This window comes from Schistocerca nitens, chromosome 5 (genome assembly GCF_023898315.1).
Source record: "Schistocerca nitens isolate TAMUIC-IGC-003100 chromosome 5, iqSchNite1.1, whole genome shotgun sequence".
In the NCBI taxonomy this organism is placed as follows: Eukaryota; Metazoa; Arthropoda; class Insecta; order Orthoptera; family Acrididae; genus Schistocerca; species Schistocerca nitens.
The window spans coordinates 110,227,889-110,249,869 of NC_064618.1; positions in this window are offsets into that span (position 1 = coordinate 110,227,889).

Here is a 21,981-nt window from a genome sequence, read left to right on the forward strand (position 1 = left end):
TACATGGATCAGACTCAGTCCTCTGGTCCAAATGAACTGTTCATTGACTTTAAACGGTAATGTTCGGCTACTTTGAGATCATTTGCAGCCGAAACACTGTGGATTTCCTATGGATAACAATGCTTCATGTCACTGGACCACAATTGTTTGCGATTAGTCTGAACAACATTCTGCACAGTTCGAGCGAATAATTTGGCCACCCAGATCGCCCGGCATGAATCCCATCGACCATTTATGGTACATAATGAAGAGGCCAATTCGTGAACAAAATCCTGCACCGGCAATACTTTCGCTAATATGGACGGCTGTAGAGGCAGCATGGGACAGTATTTGTACATGGAGCTCCAAATGACTTCTTTAATCGCTATCATGTAGACTTGCTGCACTATGCCGGACAAAAAGAGATTCGTCACTGTAATGGGAGCTATCCTTTGATATTTGCCGCATCATTGCATGTAGCGCTCAAGAACGCTGCTTGTTTATAGCATATGTAATGTTACTTCAGTAAACTCGAGTCAGACTAAGGCCGTCGGCACACGGACCGTGCATCCGAACGTTGAGCGTTGAGTGTGCCGAGTTTCTGACGTCATAGCGTGGAATAGCACGTTCGGGAATCTTTCCGAACGTGCAGAGCAATATCTGGCAGGTCAGATATTCTGAGCGTGCGTCTGAGCGTTGACCAATGAGATGGCACAACGCCACCTACGTCACACGCACGCCGTCTCCCTTCAGTACAGAGTTGTGAGGCGCCATATTGGCATTCATTTCAAACCTATATGTATATATGCCGTTTCTGAGCACCAGAAAATTGAGAATCACTGGGAAACCCGTTGTTAACTGTGTGATTCGTTCCAATAAAATAATGAGAAACATCATATTCGTGGCAGAAGAAATATTGTAACTTGCGTATTATGAGAGTAGGCTATTTGAAGGCAGCGACACACTGAAGATCCACCAAAAACGCATTGTTCTTGGTGCAATTTGTTATAATTAAATTTCAATTAGTAACATATCTACAATTATGGTTTTCAGGAAGGTTAATGCCAACCCAGTGTTGGTAGTTTAGCGTAATCAGTAGCGTTAATGTTTTGTATTGAGTTCTGTGTTGGGGCGGTGGTTCGCGTCTTGATCCTTCCAAATTTTTTTTCCTAACATTCGCGTTTTCATTAGTTTCTGATACTTTATTATTAGTGTAATATAAATATATACTATAATATTTTATGTTATGTAAATATAAGTTTACCTTTTTTTGAGGGGTGACTTAGGACAGCTTGTGCTACTTGTATAAAGATTTTTGCTCATTTTTCTTTTACGCTTCATAATTCACATGTTGCAAAGATTCTGCAACTAGGCAGGAACAGTGATCAAGTAAGACTGACCTTGGGGTTTTACTAAAATGTGAAAATGATGAAATAATGTTTATCTTATGCGGAGAAGTATTCCAAATTTGTACCGCACTGTTTGTAATGGAAGTTTTATAAGCCCGTGTACTTATTGATTGGACATAGTACTTTCCTTTTCATGGACGATGGAGGAAATGTGCGTTGTAATAGAGCTAACGTGGGAATTTCAAACGCGCCCGTCGAGTAAACAGTGTGATTTACGTACTAGAAACATCCCTCAACTGCCACCGGAGCGCGTTGCGATCGCATATACCACGTTGGGGCCCACGTATCGTATGCACAAGTCGCATCGTTCCAGAGCGTTCAGCAGCACGTTGAACTTGGCACGCTCGGCGTTAACGTTCGACAGCACGGTCCGTGTGCCGACGGCTTTAGACTTGATAGTATGACCACAGTTATCAGTATAACGTTGCACCCTCTCCGACGTGGATGCATATACCGGTTCGGTTGTGAAGTGTGTAATAAAGCCTTTGTATGCTTTCCTGAAGCACTCTGACCTACAGCTTTTGTAAATGGTCCTTGATTTTCTGGATACTGGCGCTGGGACGGAGATGTAGTCTGAGATTCCCTCACGCGATATTCCTTTGCTAACAGATCTGGGGGCTTTGTTGGCCATAGGGTTACTTCAACATAACCAGACAGTTCGTAGAGATATGTGCGTTGTATATGTGAGCATTATCCTGTTGAAAAATAGCACACCACTGTCACAAGTGACAGAGCAAATGAGAACGCAAGTTGTCAGTGGCATACTGCTGTCTTTCCAGACTTTCGTCAGTAACTACTAGCTGAAAACTGAAGTCATACACAATAATTATTTCCACCATGACACAAGCAGTAACATCGCTGTGCCTCGCGAAAACATTGGAAGAGTGTGTCTTCTTCCCAGATCGCTGTCACACTTGCCAGTGGTGGTCATCGAGGAGAATGCTGAACCGCCATTTGTCGCTGTACAGTGTGACCGCTTTTAGAACAGCCCATGCTTGCCACACACGGCAGAATTCCAAATGCACTCGTTTGTCGTGTGATAGCTCCATAGTTGGGCAGTTGTTTTTCTCCAATCAGTGGTATGGGATGAAAATGTTGCCCAAAGACTATCATTTGCTCTCGGATGGCAGGCACAGATGGGAACCTCTTCGGTTGTGCTTGCTGCAGAGTACGGTGATCCAACCTAAAGGTGGTGAGACATGGTAGACTGAAACCTTGATATCATGTATACCTGTCTCACTTTCCCAAGCTGTCCTACATTAGACACTGTCACATCCCACTGTCCTAAAAATCCGGATATCGCACGAGTTAGGTAGCTGGCCAGATGGAGACCTACAATGACCACACATTCAACCCCTATTTTCAGCTGATAAATCTATCTCATAGGAGTACACAGCGTGGGATGATAGGATGATGATGAGGACAGCACAACACCCAGTCTCTGCCGAAGAAAATTCCCCGACCCAGCCGGGAATCGAATCCGGGTCAGAAGAATTGATAATCCGTCACGCTGACCATTCAGCTACCAGTGGCGAATAACAAAAGCACTGAGTTATTTTCTGTAAATGGTAATAAGTTGTTTGAGATGTTACATCGTAAATTATTCCCTCCCGTTATTCCAGATATTGACATGTCGATTACAAGAGTTTTGTAAGTAAACAGTCCTTATTTCAATTTTTTATCCTAACTTTGTTTGATGTTCCTGAAGACGAATATAAAGGTGCCGAATCGGTAATCCACTGATACTAATGACTTGTTGTAATCGAATGTGTAATAGCAGTCTTCAACTACACAAGCGAAGATGCCTTTCTTTTTGCTCGAAATGAGAAACTGCGGTCTGCACTCTGTTCTTGCACGAAACACATCATTTTTGGGAATAACAAGAAGCATCGTTTTAACATCATCTACGAGTTCCTGTATAATGTTGCCTATTAATGACATTCCTCAACACGCTTAATTGAGGTAAACTTCGTAATTTTGCAACATCCTTTTTCGTAAAGTGTCCTGAATCTGTTTAACCAGACCGAAGAAGCCTGGGAATCAGTAATTTTGCTCTCGATTGTAACTCTGTGCATCTGTTATCGCAGATTCCGCTTGGTGGTGGTCCATTGACTCTCACGAGCAGTTATAAATTTTCGAATAGTTTCACAGTTTTGCGAGTTTCATTTGCGCATATTTGATGCTTCGGGTAAACCTTTCTTGCACTTACAGAATTTATGTTCAGAATTTAGGAAACTGAACTGGCTTTGTGCACTGCTTAACTTTAAGCGTTTTCTCCCTTCTTCGTTTAACGAAAAAAATTACAGTCTGTTCTTCGTCACTGAAATCTATGACAGTATATGTTTTCTCTGACTTTGAAGGTACGTATTTTTTTAAAAAGACTTATACTAGCACAAGAGTCAGCACTCAAGCCACAATTCACAAAACTCTCCGCGTTTTTTCTGTTTCTCCTAAAGTTTCCACAATCTCTAACGGCACATCGCCGGCGTTCGAATGAATGTCCAAATTAACTAACAAATAACACACATGGTGGTCTTCAGGATAAGTAACTGATTTCGACTTTCTTCATATTTCATTTCTGCAAAGCTGACACCTTACTGCATACCTAAAAACTGTGGAATTTGAGCAAAGAACGATGCTATTAGTAAACATATATGAAGAAACAGCAAATAAACTAAATTCAACTTTATGTAAGTTGTTAACACTTAGCAATACTGTAAAGATAACTGCTTATTATTACGTATATGAAATGATTTACGAATTCGAGGGAATAGTAATCGTGAACAATTGTGTCCGTGAGATTATCAACAGAATCTCAAATTCGCTTTGCAAATTACTATCATGCTGAGTCGTGTTTTCCATTTGCTGATGTGCCGTCAACCAAGGCTATTTGCCCTCTGTGCTGTGCATGCGTTGGCTGCTGCACCCGCGATAAGGGTGTACGTATCTCCAGCCACCTGCTGAGGTACGACTTTTGCAGTTTTCTACACTTTTTTAAATACTTGCAGTGTGTCGCAGCAGCTACAATTTAGACATTGTGCCTCTTTCAAAATATTATTTCTGTATAAAATATTTTAGGGCATTTCATGTTGGGCAATTATGTTGAGAAACTAGTTTCGTAAATGCTGGCTAACGGTGACTACGACATTAATTTACGCTTCAGTTTCGACGTTTTATGAGTACGGAGGCACCGTTTCTGTTTCTGAAATGAAATTTGGGTTAGTTACATTCGAAATCGCGGATTTCATGTTTGTCTGCTTAGAATCATCACGAAATAAGAAAGAAACGTGCCTGAATTTTGGAGTGGATAAAGAGAAGATGTCAGTTCGGTTGCTTGTTGACAGACTTTTGGTAAATTACTCAAGAAGATACTTCAGCCACTCAGAATGAAATTAGATAAATTCACAGAGCTTAGATAACTTAAAGGTGTTGTGAGTAAAGAAGATACACTACTGCAAATACTACTGTAAAACACACAGCATTATTTCTGACAAGTAGAGCTGTTTATTCCTCGTCCCTGTAGAATTTATATCGAGTTAACAATTACCAACTTTATTCTAGCTGATTCTAATTCCACGTACTCGAAGTTCCGTATCTCAAAGGTTCAAACATAGAAATTTTCTGTTTCCCCCATTATATGGGTGTAATACGCATCTCCGGAACTTGATTTTAGTGAAGTCAGTCTCTTCAGGGTAGATTCATATTGACGTAAGAGCATCTACAAAAATTCCCAAACGTAGAAAGGTATGATTATTAATCAGTTATGTCCATTCAATCCTTGCAGACTGTATTGTGGCGTATTAGTCGTGGGAGAGGAATATGGCTGGAGTTGCTGCTAGAGTGGACTCTTAATGAACAGTAAATTGATTTTATTAATAGTCCGAACCATGCAACTACCGATGCACATGCATAAGACAAAAGAAACCAGATGTTTTCAGTCAGTTTTCCAAATCACTTAATATCTGACGTCTCTAACAAGAACAAGACGGTAAAACTGACGTGGCAGTCTGTCTGTCTGCCTGAGTGAATACGCTCCTCTAAGGCTGGTAGACGAATACTCGTGGGTTTTCTGCACGTAACTTGAACACTGGTTGGTACACCGTATGTCTTTATTTCATCAAAATCGGATTTCGATATTTTTTCCCATATTTACAATAAAATGTATGTATGTATGCTCGTATGTTCCACATATCCTGCGAAAGTATTGGTCCGACTTCCACCAAACTTGGTAGATGTATCACTTACTGTGTGGAAAGGATCTCTGTTGGGGTGAGACCCACCTACATGTCAAAGGGAGAGCAGTTAGGGTGAAAAACTAGTTTGTTTCACAAAGTGCAAATACCCAGATTTTATTCATCCAGTATTTCAGGATCAAAACACTTACTCACTTGCAACAAACTTTCCATATGGTTTCAGACGTTATAAAACTCTTTCTCGCTTACAAACCCCACAAAATCATGAAAGAAAAGAAGTTCGTTGCTTACTACATTTTCTTCATCCATCAAGTATAACTTCTCCGTGAAGCATGATGTTTTAATTTATTATTTATTTACTACTGACAGGTTTCAAGAAACATTTCATGGACAGTGGACAGTGTTCACGTGTTTCACTGAATGTACCTGCCAAATTATATCATTCTGTGACAAAATGAGTCAGGAGATATGATGTCATAAACATTGAACTGTGTAAAAACGAAACTATGGGGCGAAATTCAGTAGAGATACAGATGAAATATTTATAAAAATTTCTATTCTCTATCTACGCTGAGGTGACACGTAACGAGGTGATACGCACATATGATGACGGCGGCGTCAAATATACAAGGTATAACAGGGCAGTCGTCTAGACCGCCCCTTCGCCCCATCATCACAGCTTAGCAGGTGGCCAGGTTTGCCTTTCTCCAGCTGACACCCGTTGCCCAGATGCAGCATGCCGTCCCGGCCTTGCAAGCACCCACGGCCTGCTGCTACACTGACCCCAAGTGTCGACACAGTCGAGCAGCACTCCCTGCTGCGTTTGATCAGCATTCTCCTGAGCCAACTCCCTGTGCTCAACACCGCTGTCACGTCGATCCTCCAGGCCGTTGTTGCCACCACACGGTACGACTGTGGATAGCGACCATATTAATGACCTTTTCATTGCGTCTTCAATGCCAACAATTTCCCTCCACAAGAGGGTGAGTTTCACGATGAGGCGACTAACACTTGCCTCATCTCCGATACACACCTCAAGCTAAGAGTGGCCAACTTTAGTTGCTACCGTACAGACAGGCGGGCTGCAGGTGGTGGGACAGCTGTCTATGTTAGGACGTTGCTACGCCACTACCATGTCCACCTGCCGCAGTTGGACCTCATAGAAGCAACAGGCATGGTGGAGGGTGACTTCAGTACATTGCTGCCTATTTGGGGGGGGGGGGGGGGCGGCTTTTCACTGCAGGTAACTTCAATGCAACGAGCACACACTGTAATTTTTGCCTGGCGAACACCAGTGGGCTATCCTCTTCCATGCGGTGCAGAGGTGCAGCGCCATCATTTTGGACTTTTCAACCCCACTACCTACTCCACCAGCTGCCAACTAGACATGCTCAGTGTCGAAATTCTCAAGGGCATTGGGTAGCACACATCGGCTTCTATGGTCATCGCTAAGTCGCGAGTACAAGCTGGCGCATTTGAGACCACTTTCTCCCTGGTAGCGGATGTTGACGAAGATGACCACATTTGGCCCACCAATGAAAAGCTGCCTACCTGTGGCAAAGTAAACGTCAGCCCTCTAACCTGTAAAGTGATTTTATTAGTAGTTTGAACCATGCAACTATCGAAGCACATGCAACTTGTGGCGCAACTTCACTCCCTCGACAGCAGATGACTGGGGAGCACTGATAGAATCATTAGTGTTCTCGTTAAGAATCTGCTCCTGGGGGTCCACCGTCGTCTGACCGACATCATTAACCATATTCTCTGGTCGGGGTCTAACCTTCTGCATGGAAATATGCAAAAGGGGCCACCATCTGAAAGGCCAACGAGAACCCTCACACTGTGTGGAACTATCATTCCTCTCGAAGGGCTTGGAGAGGTTCCACCTGTGGCGCCAACAGGTGCATGTCAACAAGAAACGCCTCCTTCCTGATGGATAGTTTGGCTTCAGAAATGACCTCGCCATCTCACACCATCTGCTACGCTTGGTTGAACCTGCCATGAGGGTACTGGGAACACGAGGGTAACTTCGGGTGGTGCTTCTGGACGGGTCTAGGACCTCTAACTCTGACAGCCTCGTGTATAAGCTCTTTGTGCAAGGGGTTCTAATGTCGCAAGAGTCCTCCTGCAGTTTTATCTTTCCAACATGACCTTTCAGGTACATACTGAACTACGCACATCCACTATGAGGGCAATATATACAGGGGTGCCACAGGTGTGTGTACTTCGTTCCTTGTTGTTCTCTGTACACTGCTAATGCACCATGGGTAGCACGTGTGGATTTAGCCCTCTATGGCAATTACATGACGTTGTTCACCTGATGCATAACCACCTCTTTGTCTGCGATGCTTTGAGTTCCTAGGCCACCAAATGGGGGTCAAGTTTAATACTGGGGAGTGGGGTGGGGGGGTGGGGGGTGGCTATGTACGTGAAAAATAGTATTCCATTTGAGTCCATAGACGTATCACGGCGCTGCACTGAACAGATATTTGAATGTTGTGCAGGGGCAGTTGAATTTAGTGAAACTAACTTTTAATTGTTGTTGTTTATAGGTCTCCTAACTATGACATCAGAGCATTTTTCTCAAGCTAGAAAAGGTTCTTGATTCACTTTATACGAACTACCAGAAATTAATTATATGTGGTGACTTCAATATAATTTTGTATATGATGGTGCAAGAAAAAGGATGTTGGTAGATCTCATAAATTCATATGATCTGATGCAGAATGTCTTTTTCCAACGAGGTTGCAGGGGAGCAGTAGCACAGCCATAGACAATAATTTTATTCATTCTTCATTAGTGGAGGGACATTCTGTTAGTAAAAGGGTGAATGGTCTTTCAGACCATGATGCAAAAATTTTATCAATAAAAGGCTGTAGTACTCAAAGAAATGTCACATTTAATTACAAACTATACAGGAAAGTTAATCCAACAGCAACAGAGAGTTTTCTAAACCTTGTCAAGGAAAAAGAGTTGCAGGATGTTTATAGTGCCAATAACACATGAATCAGGGACCTTGCCGTTGGTGGGGAGGCTTGCCTGCCTCAATGATACAGATAGCCGTACCGTAGGTGCAACCACAACGGAGGGGTATCTGTTGAGAGGCCAGACAAACGTGTGGTTCCTGAAGAGGGGCAGTAGCCTTTTCAGTAGTTGCTGGGGCAACAGTCTGGATTATTGACTGATCTGGCCTTGTAACATTAACCAAAATGGCTTTGCTGTTGTGGTACTGCGAACGGCTGAAAGCAAGGGGAAACTACAGCCGTAAGTTTTCCCGAGGGCATGCAGCTTTACTGTATGGTTAAATGATGGTGGCGTCCTCTTGGGTAAAATATTTCGTAGGTAAAATAGTCCCCCATTCGGATCTCCGGGCGGGGACTACTTAAGAGGAGAAAGATCCCTTAATCGGGCAGGTAGGTTAGAAAATTTAAAAAGGGAAATGGATATATAAATGTGGGAATTAGTGACGTTCGGTGGCAGGAGGAACAAGACTTCTGGTCAGGTGAATACAGGGTTATAAATACAAAATCAAATAGGGGTAATGCAGTAGTAGGTTTAATAATGAATAAAAAAATAGGAGTCCGGGTAAGCTACTACAAACAGCATAGTGAACGTATTATAGTGGCCAAGATAGACACGAAGCCCATGCCTACTACAGTAGTACAAGTCTATATGCCAACTAGCTCTGCAGATGATGAAGAAATTGATGACATGTATGATGAGATAAAAGAAATTATTCAGGTAGTGAAGGGAGACGAAAATTTAATAGTCATGGGTGACTGGAATTCGACAGTAGGAAAAAGTAGAGAAGGAAACATACTAAGTGAATATGGATTGGGGTAAGAAATGAAAGAGGAAGCCGTCTGGCAGAATTTTTCACCGAGCACAACTTCATCATAGCTAACACTTGGTTCAAGAATCATAAAAGAAGGTTGTATACATGTAAGAATCCTGGAGATACTAAAAGGTATCAGATAGATTATATAATGGTAAGACAGAGATTTAGGAACCAGGTTTTAAACTCTAAGACATTTCCACAGGCAGATGTGGACTCTGACCACAATCAATTGGTTATGGTTCAAAATGGTTCAAATGGCTCTGAGCACTATGGGACTCAACTGCTGAGGTCATTAGTCCCCTAGAACTTAGAACTAGTTAAACCTAACTAACCTAAGGACATCACAAACATCCATGCCCTAGGCAGGATTCGAACCTGCGACCGTAGCGGTCCTGCGGTTCCAGACTGCAGCGCCTTTAACCGCACGGCCACTTCGGCCGGCAATTGGTTATGAACTGTAGATTAAAACTGAAGAAATTGCAAAAAGGTGGGAATTTAAGGAGATGGGACCTGGATAAACAGACTAAATCAGAGGTAGTACAGAGTTTCAGGGACAGCATAAGGGAACAATTGACATGAATGGGGGAAATAAATACAGTAGAAGACGAATGGGTAGCTCTGAGGGATGAAGTAGTGAAGGCAGCAGAGGATCAAGTAGGTAAAAAGACGAGGGCTAGTAGAAATCCTTGGGTAACAGAAGAAATATTGAATTTAATTGATGAAAGGAGAAAATATAAAAATGCAGTAAATGAAGCAGGCAAAAAGGAATACAAATGTCTCAAAAATGAGATCGACAGGAAGTGCAAAATGGATAAGCAGGCATGGCTAGAGGACAAATGTAAGGATGTAGAGGCTTATCTCACTAGGGGTAAGATAGATACAGCCTACAGGAAAATTAAAGAGACCTTTCGAGAAAAGAGAGCCCCTTGTATGAATATCAAGAGCTCAGATGGAAACCCAGTTCTAAGCAAAGAAGGGAAAGCAGAAAGGTGGAAGGAGTATATAGAGGGTCTATACAAGGGCGATGTTCTTGAGGACAATATTATGGAAATGGGAGAGGATGTAGATGAAGATGAAATAGGAGATACGATAATGCGTGAAGAGTTTGACAGTGCACTGAAAGACTTGAGTCGAAAGAAGGCCCCGGGAGTAGACAACATTCCATTAGAACTACTGACGGCCTTGGGAGAGCCAGTCCTGACAAAACTCTACCATCTGGTGAGCAACATGTACGAGACAGGCGAAATACCCTCAGACTTCAAGAAGAAAATAATAATTCCAATCCCAAAGAAAGCAGGTGTTGGCAGATGAGAAAATTACCGAACTATCAGTTTAATAAGTCACAGCTGCAAAATACTAACGCGAATTATGTAGAGACTAATGGAAAAACTGGTAGAAGCCGACCTCGTTGAAGATCAGTTTGGATTCCTTAGAAATGTTGGAACACGTGAGACAATACTGACCTTAAGACTTATCTTAGAAGAAAGACTAAGGAAAGGCAAACCTACGTTTCTAGCACTTGTAGACTCAGAGAAAGCTTTTGACAATGTTGACTGAAATACTCTCTTTCAAATTCTAAAGGTGGCAGGGGTAAAATACAGTGAGCGAAAGACTATTTACAGTTTGTACAGAAACCAGATGGCAGTTATGAGAGACGAGGGGCATGAGAGGGAAGCAGTGGTTAGGAAGGGAGTGAGACAGGGTTGTAGCCTCTCTCCGATGTTATTCAATCTGCATATTGAGTAAGCAGTAAAGGAAACAAAAGAAAAATTAGAAGTAGATATTAAAATCCAGGGAGAAGAAATAAAAACGTTGAGGTTCGCCGATGACATTGTAATTCTGTCAGAGACAGCACTTGGAAGAGCAGTTGAACGGAATGGACAGTGTCTTGAAAGGAGGATATAAGATGAATATCAACAAAAGCAAAACGAGGATAATGGAATGTAGTCGAATTATGTCGGGTGATGCTGAGGGAATTTCGTTTCCTAATCTAATTCCCTCAGCATCACGCTTAAAAAGACATTTCCCTTCACAGGAATTGCACGCTTAAAGTAGTAAAGGAGTTTTGCTAATTGGGGAGCAAAATAACTGATGATGGTCGAAGTAGAGAGGATATAAAATGTAGACTGGCAATGGCAAGGAAAGCGTTTCTGAAGAAGAGAAATTTGTTAACATCGAGTATAGATTTAAGTGTCAGGAAGTTGTTTCTGAATGTATTTGTATGGAGTGTAGCCATGTATGGAAGTGAAACATGGACAATAATTAGTTTGGACAAGACCAGAATAGAAGCTTTCGAAATGTGGTGCTACAGAAGAATGTTGAAGATTAGGTGGGTAGATCACGTAACTAATGAGGAGGTATTGAATAGGATTGGGGAGAGGAGAAGTTTATGGCACAACTTGACTAGAAGAAGGGATCGGTTAGTAAGACATGTGCTGAGGCATCAAGGGATCACAAATTTAGCATTGGAGGGCAGCGTGGAGGGTAAAAATGGTAGAGGGAGACCAAGAGATGAATACACTAAGCAGATTGAGATGGAAGTAGGTTGCAGTAGGTACTGGGAGATGAAGGAGCTTGCACAGGATAGATTAGCATGGAGAGCTGCATCAAACCAGTCTCAGGACTGAAGACCACAACAACAACAACACAGATGACAAATACAATGCTTTCTTTAACACATTTCTCATGTTCTCCTAGAGTTGCTTCCGTTTGAACGTTCTAAATGGGGTACTAGCAGTAATAGGCAACCCGGGTGGCTGACTAGTGGGTTAAGAATGTCTTGTAGAACAAAGAGGGAATTATATCAGAATGTTAGAAGTAGTCACAGTCAAGCTACAGCTGCCCATTACAAACAGTATTGTAAGGTGCTCAAAAATGTTATTAGTAAGCGAAAAAGTATTTGGAATGCAAATAAAGTAGCTGATTCACAGAATATAATTTGAACCAGATGGTCAGTAGTGAAGGCAGTGTCTTGTCAGCAGCACAAGATCGATGATATAGTCAGTTCGCAGTAAAAATATTTCTGTTACTGATAAATCAGATATATGTACAGTATTTAACTATTATTTTCGAAGCATTGCTGGTGAATTACATAAAAAATTAATTCCTACAGGGAATCATGACTTTCTTGGCAAATGTTTTTCCGAGATTGATGAGTGAAATACTGCTAAGTGATGAAGATACGAGGGAGACTAAGTCAATAATCAAATCACTGAAGACTAGTACTGTCATGGGTATGATGGAGTGCCTAGCAGGATAAAAAAATGGTTCAAATGGCTCTGAGCACTATGGGACTCAACTGCTGAGGTCATTAGGCCCCTAGAACTTAGAACTAGTTAAACCTAACTAACCTAAGGACATCACAAACATCCATGCCCGAGGCAGGATTCGAACCTGCGACCGTAGCGGTCTTGTGGTTCCAGACTGCAGCGCCTTTAGCCGCACGGCCACTTCGGCCGGCTAGCAGGATATTAAAGTACTGTGTTGCTCATGTTAGCCGTGTCTTTCTCCATATTTGTAATTTTTAGGAACGGTCAATTTCCTGAACGCTTAAAGTACTCGGTAGTAAAGCCGCTCTATAAAAATGGGAAAAGGGGTACTGTATATAATTTAAGACCTATTTCTGTGCCATCAGTGTTTGCGAAAGTTCTTGAAAAGGTTGTGCATGTAAGGAGAATTGATCATTTTATATCTCACGATTTGCTATCGAATGTACAGTTCGGATATAGAAGTCGTTTATCAACTGAAAGTGTTATATTCTCTCATCTCTGTGAGGTACTGGATGGGTTAAACAAAAGGTTTCGAGCACTTGCCATTTGATAGTGTTGATCACAAAATATTGCTCCAGAAGTTGGACCATTATGTAACACGGGGAATAGCTCCCAACTGGTTCACCTCTTACTTTAGCAACAGACAGCAAAATGTCATTATTCACGATGTTGAGAATGGCTGTGGTGTGGGGTCTGAGTGATGTACGGTCAAGTAGAGGGTGGCCCAGGGATCAGTGTTGGGGCAACTCCTGTTCCTTATTTATATAAATGATATGCCCTGTGGTATTATGGGTAACTCTAAAATATATCTGTTTGCTGATGACACTAGCTTTGTAGTAAAGGATGTTTTGTGCAACATTGGCTCGAACAATGCAGTTCAAGACCTAAGATTGTGGCTTGTAGAAAATAAACTAACGTTAAATCACAGTAAGACTCAGTTTTTACAGTTTCTAACACACAATTCAACAAAACCTGACGTTTTAATTTTTGCAGAATGGGCATACGATTACTGAAGCTGAATAGTTCAAATTTCTAGGTGTTCAGATAGATTGTAAGCTGTCGTGGAAAGCCCATGTTCAGGATGTTGTACAAAGACTTAATACTGCCATTTTTATTATTCGAACAGAATCTGAAGCAAGTGGTCGTTCGACACGAAAATTAGTTAACTTTGCTTATTTTTATTCGCTTATGTGGTAAGGTATTGTATTTTGGGGTAACTCTTTCTATTGTAAAACGATATTTTTGACTCAGAAACGGGCTATTCGGGCAATAAAAGGTATAAGTTCACGAACCTCTTGTCACCCCTGCTCACGGGTCTGGATTTTTTGACAATGGCCTCTCAATATATATATTCCTTACTGTCATTTCTTTTTAAGAATATTAGCTTATTCCCAAGAATTAGCAACTTTCACTCAGTTAATACTCGGCAGAAATCAAACCAGCGTTTTGATCGGACTTCCTTAACTCTTATGCAGAAAGGTGTGCAGTGTAGTGCTGCATCCATTTTCAGTAAGCTACCACTCGAATTAAAAAAACTTAGCAGTAATTCACGTACTTTCAGATCGAAACTGAAGAGTTTCCTCATGGGTCATTGCTTCTATTCTGTCGAGGAGTTCCTTGAAAAATTAAGCTGATCCTTGTTGCATTGTTGATTGCGTTTACTTAAGCTTATGGACTGATTTTTTGTTGGGTTCATAAACATCTATTTTTATCAGTTATTACTTTTATGTTGTAATTTCATGTACTGACGCGTCCCATGTCCTGGGAAATTTGCTCCTCAATGTGGTCCTATGGAACGTGACTGTATATAAATAAATAAAAGGGCAGGTTATCGTCTTTACGAGGCGAAATATCTTACCGACACTCCCACCAGTCATTATCAAGGGAGGCCCCATCCCATGGACCGCTACGTACCGTGGGAGAAGCTCGACCAGCGCTCTTGCATATCCGCGAGATCCAGAACAGGGCTGTGGGCGCGCATGTGCGCTTTGACCCTGCTCAGCCCAAAGTCGACACTCTGCCCCTCCCCCCCCCCAACCTCTCCCACCATGGCATCACGCTGGTTCGTAGAGTGTTGGAGTATGTAGCTGCGGTATGAGGGTATGCCCCCATTTCCCACATCCCCGCCCTTCAACGTTTGCAGAATTGGCCGTTGAAATTAGCACTGAACAATCCCGGGATCTACCCGACACATCATATCCATGAGGATGTGGGCGTCCCGCTGCTACAGAACAGGTTTTGCTCGACGACACGTGCATTTTATGAAAAAGTGTGCGTCTCCCGTACCTGAGCCATTAGCTGTTTGGGTCACCAGCACCACCACCGATGGACTAGACGTTTCCCAGCCGTGTTGCAGCCCTGCCACTCCACCATAGGCCGATCGCCCACAACAAGTCGCACCACTCACATTGTCAAGCCAGGAAAGAACAGCACTTTGATATTTACGCTGTCACAGGACGTGCTTGGTATACTCACCCTTCAGTTCAAAGAAAAGCAAAGCAAAGTTGTCATTTTTACTTAAGGAATTCATGTGAAAACTTTTCCAACATGATTATGGACAGCTGATGCGAATCAACAGACTTGGAGGTAGACGCATGGCATATTCCATTTCGGAAATCGTTACGGAATCAACATTTCGCGATCCATATTGTCAAGAATATGCCGAGAGTACCTCATTTCAGTCATTACCCGCTTACCACAGGTAATGCAGTGACCAACGCAATTAATGTAACGACCGAGAGCAGCGACCGTATGCTTAGAGATGTCAGTACCAACAGACAAGCAAAACTTTGTACAATAATCCCAGAAATCAATGTGGGACGAACGACGAAGTATAACGTTAATGGGCTCTGGTGGCAAACGACCGTCGCGTGCTTTTGCGGACAGAATGTCATCGCCTGCAGTGCCTCTCCTGGCCTTGTCAGATGAATCCCTATTTCATTTGGTAAGAGCTGATGGTAGGGTTAGAGTATGCCACAGACCCACGAAGTCATGGACCCAACTTCTCAACCAGGCACGGTGCAAGTTGGTGGTGGTTCCATAATGGTGTGTGCTGCGTGTGCATGGAATTCAACGTGTCCTGTTTATGATACGCTACTTGGAGACATTTTGCAGCCATTAATCCCAAACAACGATGGAATTTCATTGACGACATTGCGTCTTGTCACTGGGCCACAATTCTTGATTAGTCAGACGAACATTCAGGAAAACTCGAGGAATGATTTGGCCAGCCACGTAGGTCAACATGAAACTCGTTGACCATTTATGGTACATAATCCAGAGTTCAGTTAGTGCAGAAAATCCTGCACCGGTAACCTCGGTAACGCTTTCGGAGTTACGGGTGGCTGGAGAGGTAGAATGGATCAGAATGTATGCAGGGACTTTTTCAGTCCGTGTCATGGCGAGATGCCGCACTACACCCGGCAGCAGGAGATCCGACACGATATTACGACGTATCTCCTCTGTCACCACACTATATTCTAAGGAAGAAAATTTGCTAATTCCTAAAGTGTGTAGCACTAGATACTTACTGATTTGAAAAACAATATTTGCTCTCTAATAAAGCTATTTTTTCTCTGACTTTCGAACTATACCATATTTGTGAAAATGCTTTTATGGGTTGATATGTGTCACGTGATGCAATTCAAAGTAATGAATATTACGCTCATACAATCTTCAGTGAATTTTATCCACACATCCACAATATTTGTCGCATCATGTACACCTACGCACAAGATGTATAGCTACTTCAATAGTGTAGAGCGACGTCCTGTTCATGCGCCTCTGTGTGCAGCGCTCTGCAGTGACGCTAAGCGTGCCGCCGCATCGTGCGTACGCTTTGCTAGGATTGGACTGATTTGGGGGGAAGAGACCAAACAGCGAGGTCATCGGTCTCATCAGATTAGGGAAGGATGGGGAAGTAAGTCGGCCGTGCCCTATCAAAGGAACGATCCCGTCGTTTGCCAGAAGCGATTTAGGGAAATCTCGGAAAACCTAAATCAGGATGGCCGGACGCGGGATTGAACCATCGTCCTCACGAATGTGAGTTCAGTGTGCTAACCACCGCTCCACCTCTCTCTGTACGCTTTGTTTGAGAGGGAGGGGGGAGAGAGGGGAAGAGGGGAGCACATCATGAGCTACGCTTACATCAACAGGTAGATACGTGAGGGAAGATGATGTTATGCCCGATGATTCTGTACTTATACTCTGATTCTGTACTTATAATCTGTATCATACGTCTTTAGTCATAATTCTGTGACCATGTTATAGACCATCCATTGATTTTAATTGTGAGGAAGACACTCCTGGCAGTGTTAAAACCCGGTAAATTCGTTAAAAATAGTGACCGATTGCAGTTTTCTTTGAATTGCACTTGAAGTAACTTAGTTACTCACACACATTGTAAGAAAACTACCGGTATGCTTGCACAGCCATACGTAACAGCTAACAATCGGATAAAAATCCAGGTAAAGAAACTCTCGCCCTACAGCAATAGTAAAACTTGGAAGGGCACACAAATGAATATACAGTCAGAAAATCTCGACCTAATGTACATTTATCATCCGAAATAAATGCTTCACAAACCGGCATTAACTTTACAAAAGGAGCACCTAATATAATCAATAGCGACACACACTGGCAACAAGATAGCAAAAGAACACTCATCTATGACCAACGTCCTAAGCAAACACTGACAGACAATACTGACAACATACGCAATATACGAGGACTAGGCGAAGAGCAAGGTCCGATATGGCTCGAAATGGAAACGACAGGGAAAATCTGATGAAGCGTTGCACAGATGTCTTGGGCAATGTCTGCAGTATGCCTGTCACCTCGCTCTTTTCATCTCTGAGCACGCACTGACCACGTAAAGCTACCTAGAACAATAATTCCTCCTGCCAAAATGGGTGCTCGCTACGAGAATTCATCTGATTTCATGAAACGCCACAAAATGTAGGCCTACCTGTCATGCATTTCCTTCTTCATGGCAATTGTTGGCCATGTACTGTAAAGGGCAATGATGACGTTCCTGCAGCGTTTTCGATGGGAAGTGTTGATCACGCACCAGGCAGCCTGAACGTGGCTATCTCTGCTCACATGAATCGCTGGGTATAAAGACAACATTTTGGCACAGACAACAAGCTGCAGACCAGAGTAGAAAACTGGCGGAGAGCACAGGTGGTTGCCTTCTATGATGAGGAGATTGGAAGTTGCTCCATCGCTACGACAGATGTCTAAGTTGGAGCGGCGACTACACGTAGAGAAGTAGCTGTAAAGTGTAGCAAACTGTTGTCAATAAAGGAGTTTTGACTTCCATTGTGGTAGACATTTCGCTACCTATCAGACCTTACTCTCCGAATAGCCCTTGTACAGCTACTCAATAGCAAACCGTGCGTCAGTTGTCAACATACAAATAGAAAGGCATCTTGAACCACCAAAATTCAGTTCCTTAAAAATTGTTTCACAGTGTTAATGCACTTATAAAAAGCATCACTCCTCAAATCACAGGCGCAATAGAGGGCTCAAAGTGTTAATCTCTGTAAAACATTGGCAATATATAAAACGCCACCACAGACGCAAAGGCCAGCACCACAAAATCCCACAAGTCACCGCCATGCAGTACCTTCTAATCGGAACACATGCAGATTCATACTGAATACAAACCTTGGTCTTGGTTGCCCTGGTGGATTTCTTACCTTGTGCATCGAGCTGCCGCTACTATTTGTGATACGACCTGCATAGCAATCGTACGTTTGTGACGCTACCTGGCGCCCTTCTCAGATTGGTGCCTCAAGTCGCTACTTGTGCCTTGAACCGACCCCAATCGTAACGAATATCATTCTTCTGCAAACGCTTGCTGATTCACAGCTGCTTTACGTTCTGGATGCACAGACGCAAACACCATCCGCTGCTGCAACTGAACGATCTCCAGCTCTAACAGCAGGACACCTATTATTGACCATTCCCAATGCCACTGCCTCGCTGCCTCAGCGCATTACGATGCAGTTCCAAGCTGCGGTGTTGAGCCTTCTCTGGAGGGTTTCCAGCGCCATACGCCAATCATACCGATGCAAAAACACTTCGCCCGATGTGGCAAGCATGGCTTCCGACACCGCAACGAAGTCTTATCAAGCTGCTGTCAACAGCCGAGCACTGGCTCCCACTTCAAGTTACCAGTCCAGGTCCACATTTCTGAACTCATCAGCAGACCTGCACAATCACAGCTAAACCTCTCCGTGGCGCCGCTTCTGTCTAATATCCCACATTCATATCTTCTGGCGCGACTGGAGAACCTGACCTGCACTATTTCACGGCACAGTATTTTGGACAGTAGCTCTGACATTGTCAATCATTCAGAGCTCATTCCACAAAGAATTTTCAAGTGCCCACTATGTCAGACTTAGTTCTTGTAATGATTATCTGTAACACGCCACAAGCAACCATACATAGCACACCTACCCAGAAACCAACAATTATCTCTACCTATTATTGAACGGCCATCCATCTTAAAAACACATGCAACACACAATTTCGTGTCGTGAAAGTTGGACGGCAGTGGCTGACAGCAGAGTTTCTAAAGCTAGTTTCGTTCTGTATGAACTAGCCTTTCCGGTAGTGATCCTACTGAAATGGTTTCAGGCCTTACCGCCTTCTATTCTGGCCATGACTCCACCATCAGCTTCCTCTCGTACTTTAAGCTGTAATTAAAGTTGGCCTCTCTCTTAATCTACACCCACACGTAGATCTCCATGTGCATCTACATCTGTTCTCCATAAGCCACCATGATGTGTGTGGCAGACGGTACTTTGCACCTTTGTCCCTTTCCTGTTCCAGTCGCGAGTGGTCTGCGGGACGGGCGATTCCCAATAAGCCACGGTGGCGGCTGTAATTTTTCTAATTTTATCTTCGTTGTCTATTCGCAAGAGACGCATAGGAGGAAGCAATACATCTGTTGACTCTTGTAGAAACTTATGCTCTCCGATTTTTAATTATAAACCACATCGTAACGCAGACCTCCTCTCTGGAGGCGTCTACTACAGGAGTTTGGTGATGATGTATGTGACGCTTACTAGGTGAACCGTACTAAGCGAATGGAAAAACTGGTAGAAACCGACCTCGGGGAAGATGAGTTTGGATTCAGTAGAAACGTTGGGACATGTGACACAATACTGACCCTACGACTCATCATAGAAGATAGATTAAGGAAAGACAAACCTACGTTTCTAGCATTTACAGACTTAGAGAAAGCTTCACACAATGTTGACTGGAATACTCTCTTTCAAATTCTGAAGTTGGCAGGGGTAAACTACAGGGAGCGAAAGGATATTTACGTTTTTTACAGAAACCAGATGGCGGTTATAAGAGCCGAGGGGCATTAAAGGGAATCAGTGGTTGAGAAGGGAGTGAGACAGGATTGTAGCCTCTCACTGATGTTATTCAATCTGTATATTGAGCAAGCAGTAAAGGAAACAAAAGAATAATTCGGAGTAGGTATTGAAATCCATGGAGAAGAAATAAAAACTTTGAGGTTCGACGATGACATTGTAAGTCTGTCAGAGACAGCAAAGGACCTGGAAGAGCAGCTGAACGGAAGTGACAGTGTCTTGAAAGGAGGATATAAGATGAACATCAAGAAAAGCAAAACGAGGATAATGGAATGTAGTCGAATTAAATCAGGTGCTGCTGAGGGAATTCGATTAGGAAATGAAGCACTTAAAGCAGCAGATGAATTTTGCTATTTGGGAAGCGAAATAACTGACGATGGTTGAAGTAGAAAGGATATAAAATGTAAACTGGCAATGGCAATCTGAAGAAGAGAAATTTGTTAACATCGAGCATAGATTTAAGTGCCAGGAAGTCGTTTCTGAAAGTATTTGTATGGAGTGTAGCCATCTATGGAAGTGAAAAGTAGACGATACATAGTTTAGGCAAGAAGAGAATAGTTGCTTTCGAAATGTGGTGCTACAGAAGAATGTTGAAGATTAGATGGATAGATCACATAACTTATGAGGAGGCACTGAATAGAACTGGAGAGAAGAGAAATTTGTGGCACAACTTGACTAGAAGAAGGGATCGGTGAATAGGACATGTTCTGCGGCATCAAGGGATCACCAGTTTAATATTGGAGGGCAGCGTGTAGGGAAAAACCGTAGAGGGAGACCAAGAGATGAATACACTAAACAGATTCAGAAGGATGTAGGTAGCAGTAGGTACTGGGAGATGAAGAAGCTTTCACTGGATAGAGTAGCATGGAGAGCTGCATCAAACCAATCTCTGGACTGAAGACTACAACAAGTGAACCTGTAATGATACGCACCTCTGTTCTTTGGATCATCTCTATTTCCTGTATTAGTCCTGTCTCGTATGGATGCAGTACAAACGAAAAATATTCAAGGACTTACCGTACTAGTATTTTGTAAATTACTTTGTTGAAGAACTACATTTCCCGATGATTCTTCCAATAAATCACAGCCTGACATCTGCCTTACTCGCGCTTAATTTTATGTGGTCATTACAATTGCAATCCCACTGTACGCATACTCCTGGGTACTTTATTCAGTTCACCCCTGCCACTAGAGTTGCACTCTACCGAAGATACTGCTCGGTAGTTTTTGTACACTACATGAATGACGTAGTAAATGGTAGGATTGCCGGTAGTATTGGTAACATTGGTAGGGAAAGAACTATAAACGAATGTCTAAACTAAAAACTGTGAACAGACTATTTCTCTTCCTGTTTTTCTGTTTCTTTGGTTCCTTATTTTCCAGGTAACTGGAACCTCACGTCATTCAGTGTTAGTTCACTGTGTATTTTATATCCTTACAAAATATAAATTGTAGGTAATAAAAATAGTTGATCACACAATTCTGTGCCCCTGTGTGACCAAAGCCCTTACTTTTGATGCACGTTCTGTTTGCTGTTATTTTGTACTCAATAGAATGTTCATCATAATCAAAGGCATGAGTTCCCTGTTATTACTTACAGACGCGAAAGTTGTTTACGAATAACAGAAACGTGTTTTATATAGATTTGACGAATTATCGAAGCCAGGAATTAGATATGTTTTTGTTCTGCGATTTTTTATTCTACATTTTTGAAGAGAAAATTGCGTTTTCTAGCGCTATACGATAAATCCGTATTGTTGCCTTTATTTCTACTACAACATCCCTCTGCTTTACATCAGAACTCAAAAATATTCGAATAAAACTTGAATTTAACATTGACAACGGCAGTTTTGCTATAAATGTTTTATTCTTAAATAACAGACAGGAGGATAACTACTTATAAAA